The sequence below is a fragment of the Lissotriton helveticus genome, chromosome 3_1 (genome assembly GCF_964261635.1).
Source record: "Lissotriton helveticus chromosome 3_1, aLisHel1.1, whole genome shotgun sequence".
Lineage (NCBI taxonomy): Eukaryota > Metazoa > Chordata > Amphibia > Caudata > Salamandridae > Lissotriton > Lissotriton helveticus.
In genome coordinates, this window is record NC_136061.1 from 2,080,454,251 (window position 1) to 2,080,468,919 (window position 14,669).

Here is a 14,669-nt window from a genome sequence, read left to right on the forward strand (position 1 = left end):
CCTTGAGTATCCAATACGCCACTGATAGCACATTTGCTTATCAAATCAAAAAACTCATCGCCCTAGCCTATGTTCCACTAACAGATGTAACTGAGCACTATAACTTATTAATAGACAGTCCCTACTATAAAAGAAACGAAGATAAACTAAGCCCTATGCTTGACTACTTCAAAGACACATGGGTAGGAAGGCTACACAGATCAGGCCACAGAAGACAACCCAAATACCAAATAGCTTGGTGGAATGTCTACCTTAGCACACTAAATAAGGAAGCAAAAACAAACAATGCAGTTGAAGGATGGCACAATGCCTTCCAAGCAACTACAGGCCGAGGAACGCCTACCCTTCACAAATTAATACAATCCTTACAAAAAGAACAAAGTTACCAGGAGCTCCGAATGGAGCAATCAGTAACTTTGATTGGACCTAAACTCACCAAAGAAACTAAAAAAATGTATAACACACTCCAAAGTCAAGTTACCCTCTATCCAACTAGCAAAGGACTAGAATATCTATCAATGATTGCCAAAACTATTCTTTAAAACATTACATAACTATACACGTAAAACTAAACATATTTTTCCTAAAATTCTTCATTATAATATGTAACAAATTGCAATTAAATTATCAAATACATAATATTAACATATATAAAATGTATTTAGATAATGTATTTACAAAATGTTACATACAACGTAAGTAAAGCAAAATTAAAAACAGTTTTCCCACCCATTAAAAATCCAGAAAATACTTATATTTCTGATGCAGCTTCAAACGTAATCCAATTCCAAGCAATCCATAGGACACCATTCCAAAAACCCATACAATCCATGAAAGGCCAAAAAAAATGCAAAAATACAAGCAAATGCATAGCGACTCCTTTCCACTTCAGTAGACACCAAATACCATAGAAAACCCAAAAATCCGTAATGGCGAAAAATAAACGCTCCAAGAAAATGTAAAAACCCAAAAAATAGTGTGCAAAAATAAGAGTATATAATACTCGTTACACAGCTGTGATCAAAAAAGAAGGGAGTCCTCCAAAACAGCGAAACGCGACGATAACCTAGAAAAAATAAATAACATACCCACCCACATAAAAACACCCATACATGTATAAAAACACATATTTATACATCAAACATATTATCTTAGTAACATTTAAACATATTACCTCACCTCACACACCTACAACAAAAACGCGGTAAAAATCCAATATCGTACACTCTACCTAACACCGAACACACAATCTTCTCTAATTAACTCTACCTACATAAACATAAACACAGCACACATACACTAGCAATAAGTTCAGAAACTTATAAAACACAATTAAAACAAACTTACCCTCTCTAACGCGAAGCAGCACCCAACCGCGATCTGTTGAAGCACCAAATACGCCTAAGTAACATTACGCGGTTAAAAAGTAGTCCCTGTATACAGCTAAATGCTATTTAATTTCTAGATTCCAACACTTTAAAAAATACACAGAGTATTATATTAAGTGTAAATATTTTTTTAAAGTGTATAAAATTATTTCATAAATATTCATAAGTTTGAAATAATTATTCAACTGTTATGTTATAGTTAAAAAATTAATTTTTGATTTATAAATACATTTAGTAAATAATGTTAATGTAAAAATAAATTGCATATATAAGTTTGTTACAAGAAATGTTTTTTTTAAATTTGCAAATATTATGTAAAACATTATGTATGTATATAATAAATGTTTTTGGTGTTTATGTATTTAAAAATGAATATTATAAATATGTTCAATATTCATAATAATTATTTCCAAAAATATAACATGACTTGGTAATAAACAAAAATGTTACAATTACAAAAAAATGTACATAATTTGCAATCACAATAAATTCAATGTGTATCTGAATAAATATTTTGTTATTAAATAAAAAGTACATATTACCAATTTGTTTCAGAAACTATTTAAATGTTAATATATGTAAAAGATAAAAAAATTATGTTAATATAATTTATGTGTTAAAAACATATACATGTACTTCATATTTTTGTTATGTTAATAAAACATTGAATGAAAATTTTTGATTATAAATAAAAAATGATTCTCTACTTACAAATAAATTTTTATATGTGAATAAACAATTTTTCATTTATGGCATTTAACCCTGTCTATGTTTCCTTCTTTATTATTGTATATAAATATTATTTGCATATTAAATAATCTATTAAAAAATACCTTATACATTTAAATATGTTTAAAAATGTATTAATATTTAAAGTCCTACAATACCAATAATTGTTTTAATGTATATTAATTCAAATATTTTATATAAAATATATGAAAAAGTAACTAATTTAATAGACATTTAAATTGACCATATTTTTACCCTGTATCCCTCTAACCTAAAACCCTAAACTGACCCAAAGCCCTAAAAACACCCCTTTACCCACAAACTAAAAACTGACCCAGAACCCACAAAATACCCCTTTACCCACTAACTGAAAACTGACCCTGACCCCTAACAATAACCCTTTACCCACTAACTGAAAACTGACCCTGACCCCTAAAAATACCCCTTTACCCACTAACTGAAAACTGACCCTGACCCCTAAAAATACCCCTTTACCCAAAAACTGAAAACTGACCCTGACCTCTAAAAATACCCCTTTTCCCACAAACTGAAAACTAACCCTGCAACCAAAAAAATACCCTTTACCCAAATACTGAAAACTGACCCTTAACCCTAAAAATAGCCCTTTACCCACTAACTGAAAACTGACCCTGACCCCTAAAAATACCCCTTTACCCACTAACTGAAAACTGACCCTGACCCCTACAAATACCCCTTTACCCACTAACTAAAAACTGACCCTGACCTCTAAAAATACCCCTTTACCCACAAACTGAAAACTAACCCTGCAACCAAAGAAAGACCCTTTACCCAAATACTGAAAACTGACCCTTAACCCTAAAAATAACCCTTTACCCACTAACTGAAAACTGACCCTAACCCCTAAAAATACCCCTTTACCCACTAACTGAAAACTGACACTGACCCCTACTAATACCCCTTTACCCACTAACTGAAAACTGACCCTAACCCCTAAAAATACCCCTTTACCCAAAAACTGAAAACTGACCCTGACCTCTAAAAATACCCCTTTACCCACAAACTGAAAACTGACCCTGCAACCAAAAAAATACCCTTTACCCAAATACTGAAAACTGACCCTTAACCCTAAAAATACCCCTTTACCCACTAACTGAAAACTGACCCTGACCCCTAAAAATACCCCTTTACCCACTAACTGAAAACTGACCCTGACCCCTACAAATACCCCTTTACCCACTAACTGAAAACTGACCCTCACCCCTACAAATACCCCTTTACCCAAAAACTGAAAACTGACCCTGACCCCTAAAAACACCTTTATCAACAAACTGAAAACTGACTCTGAAAGAAAAAAATTACCCTTTACCCAAATACTGAAAACTGACCCTGAACCCTACAAATACCCCTTTACCCACTAACTGAAAACTGACCCTGACCCCTAAAAATACCCCTTTACCCACTAAATGAAAACTGACCCTGACCCCTACAAATACACCTTTACCAAAAAACTGACAACTGACTCTGCACACAACATATACCCCTTAATAACCAAACAGAAAAGTAACCCAGAAGACTAAACCAACCTCTTTCCCCAAATACAAAATAATATATATATGAGAATATCTATAATTATATATATATATGTTATATATATCTTTATATATCTAATTATAAATATATTATATATATGTAATTAAATGTAATTAGACAATTATATTTCATATATATATATTTTATATTTAATTATTATAATATTAGTTATATCTATTTATATCTATATAATTAACATATTTTAAGTCTTTAACAATTATTTCATTATGAATACCAATTAATTAATTAACATATGTCATTACTTATAATTAATTAACTTCCCACCCTATACCCCTATTAACACACAACCCACTACATAACATAAAAATGTGATATGTAACATAATTTACTATAATAGCATTAATGTTAATAAATTTACAATTACATAAAATATAATTAACATATTTAATTTATTTTACAAATATTTAATTATTCATAACAATTAACTAATTAACATAATTAATTACTTACAATTAAATTACTTCCCACCCTATTCCCCTATAATCCCACAACCCACTACATATCCTAAAAAGTTTGATTTTACATATTCAACAATAATTCCATTTATTTCAATAAATTAACAATTAAATTATATATAATTAACATATTTTAGATAAATAACAAGTATTTACTTATTCTTACCAATTAATTAATTAACAGATTTAATTACTTACTATTAAATTACTTCCCACCCTAATCCCCTATAATCCCACAACCAGCTACATGAAAAAAATTATTTAAATAAGCATAATTCTCAAATAAGCTATTAAAATAACATATTTACCAATTACATATTATATATTTAATTAAATAGTAATTTAACAATTAATTACATATTAATACTAATAATTATATTTACATATTTAATTAATTAATACTAATAATTATATTTACATATTTAATTAATTAATACCAATTAATATATTTACATAGTTAATTAATTAATACCAATTAATATATTTACATAATTAATTAATTATATTTAAAATACTTCCCACCCTATTCCCCTAAAAACCCACTACCCGCTCCTAGAAATTATTATAGTAATATAATTTTTTTAAAATTTATTAATTATTTTTAACATTAATTCTATATAAATAAATAAATAAAATTAATACATTTTAACAAAAAATCCTATTATAAAACATTAAAACAATGTACATTGAACTATTACATATTATATATATACATATTAAAATTCGATATCATGAGAGTCGATATTGTGACAGTCGATAACACAACTTTCGATATTTTTAAACTAATAAACATATCGATATTTTTTACTGACGATATTACTTACTCGATATTTTTTATGTCGATATTTTTTACATACATAACAATCGATAAAAAAAAATCGATATTACTTACCTCGATATTAATGCCATCTCGATATTCTCTAGTCGATATTATGTCCAGTCGAAATAAATGACTCAATATTAAGACTGTACACCAAAACTAATGAATTTATGGAATTGATGAAAAAATCGTAACCTTTACATAATGAGTGAGTGAAGAAACTCCCTTGTTTCTTGTGAAAGGAGCGCGTCCTTTGTGGTTTGTTGATCACACATTGTACACAATTCATTGGAAGGCACTGAAAGACGCAGTGCGTCAAGGATTGCGCCAAAAAGAACTTACGCTTGAACCATTGTTGAAAAGTCAGGTGTGCACAGAGATAACATTGATTTCATTATTACTTCCCCAGTCTAACTAATCTCCCGGTAAACCCAGCAACCGAAAATGCAATTTGACGATATCGCCCAGATTACCACAAATCAAGCTGAACTCTTAGCATTCTCACCAGAGACAGTGGAAGAAATGTATGGACTCATCCAGGAGACCAGAGCATTCAGTCCTAATGCTTCAACCACAGCACAATTGATACGGCAGTTTGAATTCCTAAGTAGGAAAGAAATTAACCAAAGGCTGCACGCCACAACATTAATACACTACCACAAAAACAAAAGGATACCCAGAGGGCTGAGAATCGCCCTAAAACCGATGCTGTGCAAAAACAACAAATTATTTATAGAAAAATGGTACCAGATTCTCAATAAATGTTCTCTCGACCTAATCTTTTTAATAATACAAGAACTCTCAAAGGTTTTGAAAGAAATAGAAGCTGACCTAGAAAGTATGAAAAAGGAACTTAACAAACTTCCTGATTTACAAGCAATTCTAGAAGATTTGAACTTAAAATTGGATAAATATGCAAAAGAAGTGAATGATCGTAAAGTTAGAAAATACAAAAGGGATACAATAGATTACAAATACGATGAAGTATACACTTTGGCAGAAATCTACAATCAGAAGAAATGGCAACAACCTAATCCCTAATCATCTACTAACTCATCGCAAGAAAGTGTAGCTTTAGAATCAGATATTTCTCAATCCAGACAACCAATTGAAAAACATCAGCAACCCAGCACATCCAAAAACCAGGCTTTTGTAGATGTAAGCCCGGCCGCCAATGCACCACCTATCGCCGCAACAGGAGGGACAGAAGAAATGGAGGAAGAAATAGCAAAGAGAACCAGGAGCCAAAAAACAACGAAAACGACCTTGTGATCAATATCTCTTCGAAAGTGATGACCAAGGCACAAATGGCAGTGTTAAATAAAGGACCTTCTTTTGTCCCCACATACCATACTAATCTGCCAGAAACTGAAATTGCTCTATTCAAATTTTTCAGGACACTCAAATTGAAATACTTTTTTAAGGATACGCCAATCACTACAGAATCTAACACAAAAACATTCAAGCCCAAGAGCACCTTCCGTGCACCCTATTTGCACAAAACCAATGAAGCTTTTGAAAGATCAGTAATTTCTGATATACAGAAAATCAATTTCACAAAATCCAACAAAATGAATTTATCTAAGACAGAATGGAGCACAGTCAAAAACTTATCTAACAACAAATATCTAACCTTCCAAAGAGCAGACAAAGGAGGGGCTCTCATAATCATGGACACTATCTTCTATGAAAACAGTGTTAATGAACATGTGAAAGACCAAGACACATACATACTTCTAGATTCATACCTTACTGAAGAGTACCAAATAATTCTCACATCAATTCTTGAGCACGCACTGAACATGAAGTGGATTGATGAAAAAACGTACAAATTCCTTGACACTAAATATCCACGTAGACCAAAACTATATATGTTACCTGAGATACATAAAAATGCTTTGAAACCACCCTCCAGACCCATCGTGTCAGCTTGTGGGTCGATATCAGAAAGTATTGGTAAATATGTTGACTGGTACCTACAGCCCATCGTACAGAAAAGTCAAACTTATATAAAAGATACCACCACATTTCTCAATTTATTCAGAACCATTCAGTTTGAAGCAGAAGCAGAATACTGGCTTTGTACAGTGGACGTAGTGTCACTGTACACCTCAATCCCACACAATGAAGGCCTAGATGCCCTTGAATGGAACCTTTTAAGAGATGATGATTGTGAAGCCAACAAAATATTCCTCATTGAGCTGATGCACTTTTCACTTTACCATAGTTACTTCGAATGGAAATGTAATTACTACAACCAATGCAATGGTACCTCAATGGGTTTTGGGAGGGCCCCCTCGTATGCGAACTTGTTTATGTCTAAATTTGAGAATGACCATATTTTTCACAACAATGAATGGACCACTAATCTGGTCAGGTTCAAAAGATATATTGACAACATATTTCTGATCTGGAGAGGAAAAAATTATCAACTCATTTCAAACTTAGCTGTGCTAAATCAGCTGAATCCTCAAATCAAATTCACTCATACAATACATGACGAAACCATATCATTTTTGGATGTGCAAATCACAATGGTCAATCATCAAATACAAACCAAAGTACACAAAAAAAAGCCACAGACCGCAATTCAAGTTTGCTCTTTCAGAGCTTTCATCCGGAAACCCTGAAGAAACATTTACCCACATCTCAATTCATTCGCCTAAAAAGAATCACCTCTGATGATAATATTCTTAATGATTCACTAATGGAGCAACAAGAACAATACCTAGCAAGAGGATACCACAAAGAGATCTTAGAGCAATCCTTAAAAAAAGTAGACAAATTACCGAGAGAAAGATTATTGATGTCTTCCAAACAAACCACGGAACAAAAAACAGTGTGTGTGTTGAACTTTTCAAGTGAATCACAAAGGATCAAAAAAGCCATCAATCGTCATTGGTCTCTAATAAAAGCGGAACCTGGTCTACAGAATCTATATAGTGAACACGTGACCTTTGCTATTAAAAGATCCAAAAATATGAAGATCCTCTCTGCAAAAAAAGAATCAACACCTCAGCACAAAGGGATGGCGAAATGTCATATTGCATCCATTGCAACAACGTTATAATTGGTAAAACATTCATGCATCCCAATAAAGGCCACAAGATTGATTTGCAATACACAGGAACATGCGATTTCAAAAACGTCATTTACGCAATTAAATGCCCGTGTGGCAAGACATATGTCGGTCTAACTGGACGAAAATTTAAAGTAAGAATGACAGAACATAAAAGTAACATACACACCAAGAACAACAAATCTACCATAGCCATACACTGGCAGGAAGCCAACCATCAAATCTCCCAACTAAGATTTACCATACTTGAGATACTCCCACAACGCTGCGATATGGATCCAGGTAAACAGCACTTACAGGCTGAACTTTTTGGAATTTAAAAACTGCATTCCCTTCAGCCAATAGGGATGAATGACAGAATTGAATTTGCATGCTTTCTATGAACTATTTTGACCGTAACACAGCAAAGGGACATAGGACCTTCTTCTCCCCCGCTTGATGCACACACCACATGGACTACCATGAACCCAGCCAGCATTCCAATCTGAAAACGTATTTCATGTTTTTTCTCATCTCAAAATAATCTTTTGTATTTGTGTACATGTGCCTTTCCTATTTCACATTTTACATTTGTATACTTTTGACGCACAATCTGTTCAATACTGTACATCATTTGAATGCAGCACAGCCTAAGCCAACCTTGTGTTCACTGTATTTCAACAAGAGTCATCACGTGATCAGTAACTTCCTGTCACAATGGTCACTAAGCCAGCGTTGGTAATATTTGTACTACATTCGAGTTTCACTTTAACTCTTTTTCGATATGTTAGGTTGATTGCATTTTCATCATTTATGGAACCCCATGTCTTATTCTGTAGTATCCTGAAAATTTATTTTTCTTTTCGACATCAGCGATCACGTGATCGGAACTTCCATCCAATAGCCAAGCCTCTCTTTAGTCGCCATGGCTACCATGCCCGCGTTGAAAGACTGAAATCTGACCGAGAGCTTTTTTAACCACCCTGCTCGTCAGGTGAAGCCTTTCCAGTATAAATCTCCTTTGTCGCCTAACAGCGCGGCACTTTTTCGCCATTACGTAGTTTTTGTCCGATAACTCACGGGCACTAAGATACACTGTGTGACCCATCCCACAATACAAGAAGCCTTGTGATTGGCTTCTTGCTTATCCATCCGATCCCGTACCTGGAAAGGAACGAGCACACCGCGTTGCTTGCAGTAAGTTTTTCACCCCGTCGCTTCTATTTTCCGTCTTTTATCAGCCTCATACATTTGATTTTGCTATTGTATGCTACTACCTCGTAGCTTTAGTGTAACCGCACTTTGCATTCTTCAGTTTTCCAGCAATATACCGGTTCGGTCATATTTCACTGCATACGTTAGTATTCATTCTGAATACACTAGACGACACAGTTTAGTATCACGCCATTCTGGCTTTCTCGAGCAATCTCATACTCACATGCACATTTGGCTGGCCCCAGTATTATGTTTAACCCGGTAAAGAGTGTGCACACGCACTTCAATGCTTCGAAAATGTTTTTGTAATTATGGCAACAGCCGTGATACATTCACATCGCCCTGTAGCGACTTTATTGTTTCTTGGTTAATATTTTTGTAACATGTATGTACTTGGTGTTTTTCTGAATGCTAAGGCCCTGTATGTTTTTCATTTTTACAGGCCCCTGATGAAGGGTTAGACTATTAACCCGAAATGCATTGGGCATATTATAAGCAACCTAATATTCATGACTAGAAGGAATTAACTGCAACACCTCGAACAGGATGATAAAAAATGAACAAATAAAAGAATTTATGATCTCATAAAACTAAAGACTCATGAATTTATGGAATTGATGAAAAAATCGTAACCTTTACATAATGAGTGAGTGAAGAAACTCCCTTGTTTCTTGTGAAAGGAGCGCGTCCTTTGTGGTTTGTTGATCAGACATTGTACACAAGTCGTATCGTAATCTCATGTGCAGGACCGACTCCATACAGGCAGCTGGTCCCAAGCCCCGCAAAGATGACAAAGTTTTGTGCTTACCTTTCTCGTGGAATGTTTGGAATAGTTTTGAGTGTAGTTTTTTTTTCTTCTGTTTTCTCTCTCTCAAAGGTTCACTCTTCCTCCGTGGTTGTCTGTTATACAATAAGTTTTATTTTAGTTAATTGATTGTATTTATAGTAGTTATAGTTTTCTATTGGTTTGTGGTCGAGATAGCTTTTTTGTATTTGTTAGCTATTACATTTTAATTTGTTTAATTTTTATTATGTTTATTTATTGTTTGTTTTTATTTTGTTGAATGTTGTTATTTAATTTTATATGTAGATAAATGTTTTTTTATATATGACATATTTTTGTGATTGTTAATTTTTGTTATTTGTGATAATTTTTAATGTTGTATTGTTTGTTTATTTTTAGTTTTTGTTTGTTTAATTTTAATGATTTGATAAAAATCGAAATAAAGACTTGAAACCTTGAACCTTGATTAATTTGTAATTATTCTTATTGTTTTTTAAAATATTTGGTATATGTTATTTTATTTTATTATTGTAAATAGTATTTTTTTATGTTTAGGTGTTTTTTTCGATATAGTCTATATGTATTTTATTGATGTTTGTGTTGTCGATAATGTTGATATCAATTTTTTTGATGTCTTTATTTTTATTTTAATGTTATCGAAATTTTTCTGTTCTATATTTGTCGATATTTTTGTAATTGAGATTGTTTTAGACAATATTCTTTTATCGATTTTAGTGTCATTTCTATTTTGAGTATTGAGTGTAAGTATTTTTGTTTATGATATTGTTTACTCGATAATTTTGTAGTTTGATGTTATCAGAGTCAATGTTGTATCAGTGATCCGCAGATCATCACATTCTTGCTGAAAAGTTCGACTTGACAGAGTGGACTGTGGCTGAACTGCAGCCCACACCCCAATACATGAAATCTTCCTTTAAGACACTAACAGACTGTGTACGTACACTGGAGCAAAGAGCTGATGGGACAGATCGAAGGTCCGGGAGGAATACTATCCGGATAGTAGGACTACAAGAGGAAACAAATGGCCAAGATGCTTTTACACACATTGAAGGCTGGATACGAGACCTGCTTCCTCTGCAAACTCTGTCACAATATTTCTACATTGAGCATGGATATCGGGTGCCAGAGCGTCCCCTACCTGGTTCCTATCCCGGTGCTCAGGGTGCTGCATTTCCATGATAGAGACTCTATTCTACGTGAAACTAGAAAACTCTCCGAAGTGTCAATAGGGATCTGACACATTATGTTTTTTCAAGATTACACAGTTGCAGTCCAATATCAACAGAGCACATTCCTTACAGTAAAACAATGTCTCTGGGAGCTAGCCTTGAAATATGCCATCATCTTCCCAGTGTGTCTTCTTGTGGTTGTAAGTGGTAAAACACACTTCTTTGATTCCTCGGAAGAGGCCGGTCCCTGATTAACCGACCAAAGCAATCAGGTGTTAACATGAACCACACCACTTACTGAGGCTGACCCGCACGTGCTGCCCAAATCACAGCAATCTTCATACCCCAAGGCTGCAACAAACCTGGATCAGATGATCACAGAGCATCGTCGAGCATTGGAACATGCAGATGCACTCACGGAGATATCACAGCACTCAATCCCTGAAACTGAATTGCTCCACTCCTCCAGTGATGACAATTCTACTACCACCTGACTCTCCAAATTAGACTCAGTTCATCCTCAAGATGTGACCCCAGAAACGTCCCCCAACATCATCTAATGCTCTAATCACTATAATTAGTTTTCCTCACTCCTGCAATATGCTAATGATTACAAATGTATGATATGATCAAATCTCCATAGGTACCGATGTTGTTGTTACATTCATGGTTGATATGTCCCTTTAAGGAAATATGTGGAAACATTATGTATGCAAGCCTGCGCTCGATCTTGGCAATCTGCACTACGCTGGATGAAGTTGGCACATTGGTAACTGTTAATGTTTGTACATCTAGGGGGTTTATACAACTAACATTCCCTCCCTCTATTCGCCCCCGGACAACCATGCTAGTTAGTGGACACCTGCATATTATGTCCTGGTTTGGGCAGAAGCTTGGTTGGTGCTCTGCTCCTCTGGTATTCAAAGGTCCGTTTTATATTGAACTGTTCAGCAGGTTAAGTTTTCGCATGCTACTTGGCCCTCTCACACTCTCTCATCACTGTGCACAATAACGCAGTCTCTCATGTACACGGAAATGTAGCTCCATGACGCTACACAACCAGTTACTCCACCTCTTTCCACAAAATGGGGAACATATAGATACTGACATGGAATGTGAGCGCCATCCACACCTCTGCACGCTACTATGCTATCTACCCTTATCTGAAAGGCCACTCTGTACATATAATGCTACTGCAGGAGTCACATTTGACACGTTCTGAGGCAGCTAAATTCCAGCACCAGTGGCATGGGCAGGTCTTTGACGCTGATTTTTTTCTCCTATGTTCCCTGGGTGATGGTTTGGGTCAAACCGGGGGTAGCGGTAGTAACACTGGAATTGGTAACAGACCCTGAGGGTAGATATATGCTTGTCTCGGGTAGAATACATGGTCGGCGGGTACTAATTGGTAGCATCTATGCCATGAATACACATTGAATAACATACCCAAACACTCTTTCTGGGGTTCCTTCGAAAAGGAATGGGATACTGTGGATACTGGGAGGGGATTTTAATTGCGTACTTGATGTCAACCTAGACCGCTCATCCCCCTACTACCTCGCACTACTGCGTCATCTAATATGAGAGCACTTACCAGCTGGCTACAAAATTGTGGTCTCACTGATATTTGGTGAATGCGTAATTCAACGCTATATTCCTTCTACCACACTCCCTTCATGTCAGGATAGACAGACTGGTGGGCACATCTTAACTCACAGCATGCATCACACGCATTGATTACCTGGGTCACAACTATTTGGACCATAACTCACAATATTTACAGCTTGCGTGTGTTACGGACACTTCTCCGATTCCCACTTGGTGACTGCAGCCAGCAACCCTAGCGGACCCTCCTTTCTCCATATCTGCGGGCACGGCCATAAAGGAATATTTTGATTCTCATGATGCCACCACAGAGGCACTTTCTTTGGAATGGGATGCATTGATAATGACATTACGAGGCGCGTGTCTGCGCCTGCACTGGAATATCTGCAAAAATCTAGACACTGACATAGAGCATATCAAGCGGAAACTGTTGTGTCTGGAAAACGTGGTAGCGGGCAACCCCTCTTGAATACCCAACCTGGCAGAAGCACACAGAGTTCAGCACTCTTGGAGCAATTGAGATGTCACAATTATGCTGCCCACTCAGCCAAACCTCATGCTGTGGCAGACAGGGCTGACTCTCTCCTGGCCTGGCTGATCCATCAGGATCACCCCAACTGCCCCATCAGGGGAATACATTCCACCGACAGTTCTCTTTTTCATATGCAGAAAGAGATTCATGAGGAACTGACCCACAACTACACGTTCCTCTATTTCTCACATCCCACTTCAGCCCCAGATGACATTGCTTCTTTTTTAACTGCTCTGTCGCTGCCCCATATCATACAGGACCAGAGACTGAAGCCAGAAGAACCCATTACACCATTTGAAATGTGTGAAGCAACACGGGTGTTAGCAACAGGTAGAACTCTGGGCACAGACGGTTTGCCCTCGGAGTTCTGAAAGGCTTATGCACCGGTGCTGGTGTTCCGTTTGCAGGATCTATTCATTGAGGTGTTGGAGACATTCTGTCTCCCAGGCTCCTTACATGAAGCACTTTTAATTTAATTGCCAAAACCTGCGGAGACCCAAGCCCTCTGCTTATCCAGGCCATTGGCATTACTTAACACCGTCTATAAAATCTTAGCAGAAGTATAAGCGGATAGGCTATTCCTCTTGACCATAGCATTAAGACACCTAGACCATAATGGTTTTGTCCCGATTTGCACCACCTCCCTCAATTTGCGATGATTTTTTCGCATACTGAAATGCGCCTCAGCTTCTTTGCTGCTTGCGGGCTATTTCAAAATAGATTTCGAACAAGCCTTCGACTCCTTGGAGTCACACTTTCTGCTACCAGTACTACCCCATTATGGGTTTGGATATTTATTAGATATGTCCGGCTGCAATACACATTACCACTAGCTAGAGTGAGGATAGAGCGAGGATAGGGCCCCTCATATCTGATCCCATCCACAGAAGAAGTAGTACAAAGCAGGGATGCCCCCTCTGTCCACTGCTTTTTTCCATAGCAGTGGATCCTCTGGCAGCTCACCCACGCGTTCAGGGTACCAAGTGAGGCATACCATTGGAAGACGGCAGGCACGCTGAATCCTTATATGCAGATGACCTGCTTATATATTTCAGAGGCATTTCCTCTATCCCTGTAGACATCATGTTCACACTTCATCAGGTTGCTGCTCTTTTGAGGCCTGTGGGTCAATTGGAACAAATCTTGTTCATTCCCGTTTATCTACGCTATGCCTAACTCACACTTTACCATTGGCACAACTCCACTCACTTGGCAGCCACTATGTTTCGGTTTATGGGGATACAGATCTACCATTCCCCAGTGGACCTCTTTGATGGTAATTTGACTTGAGGTGTCACGT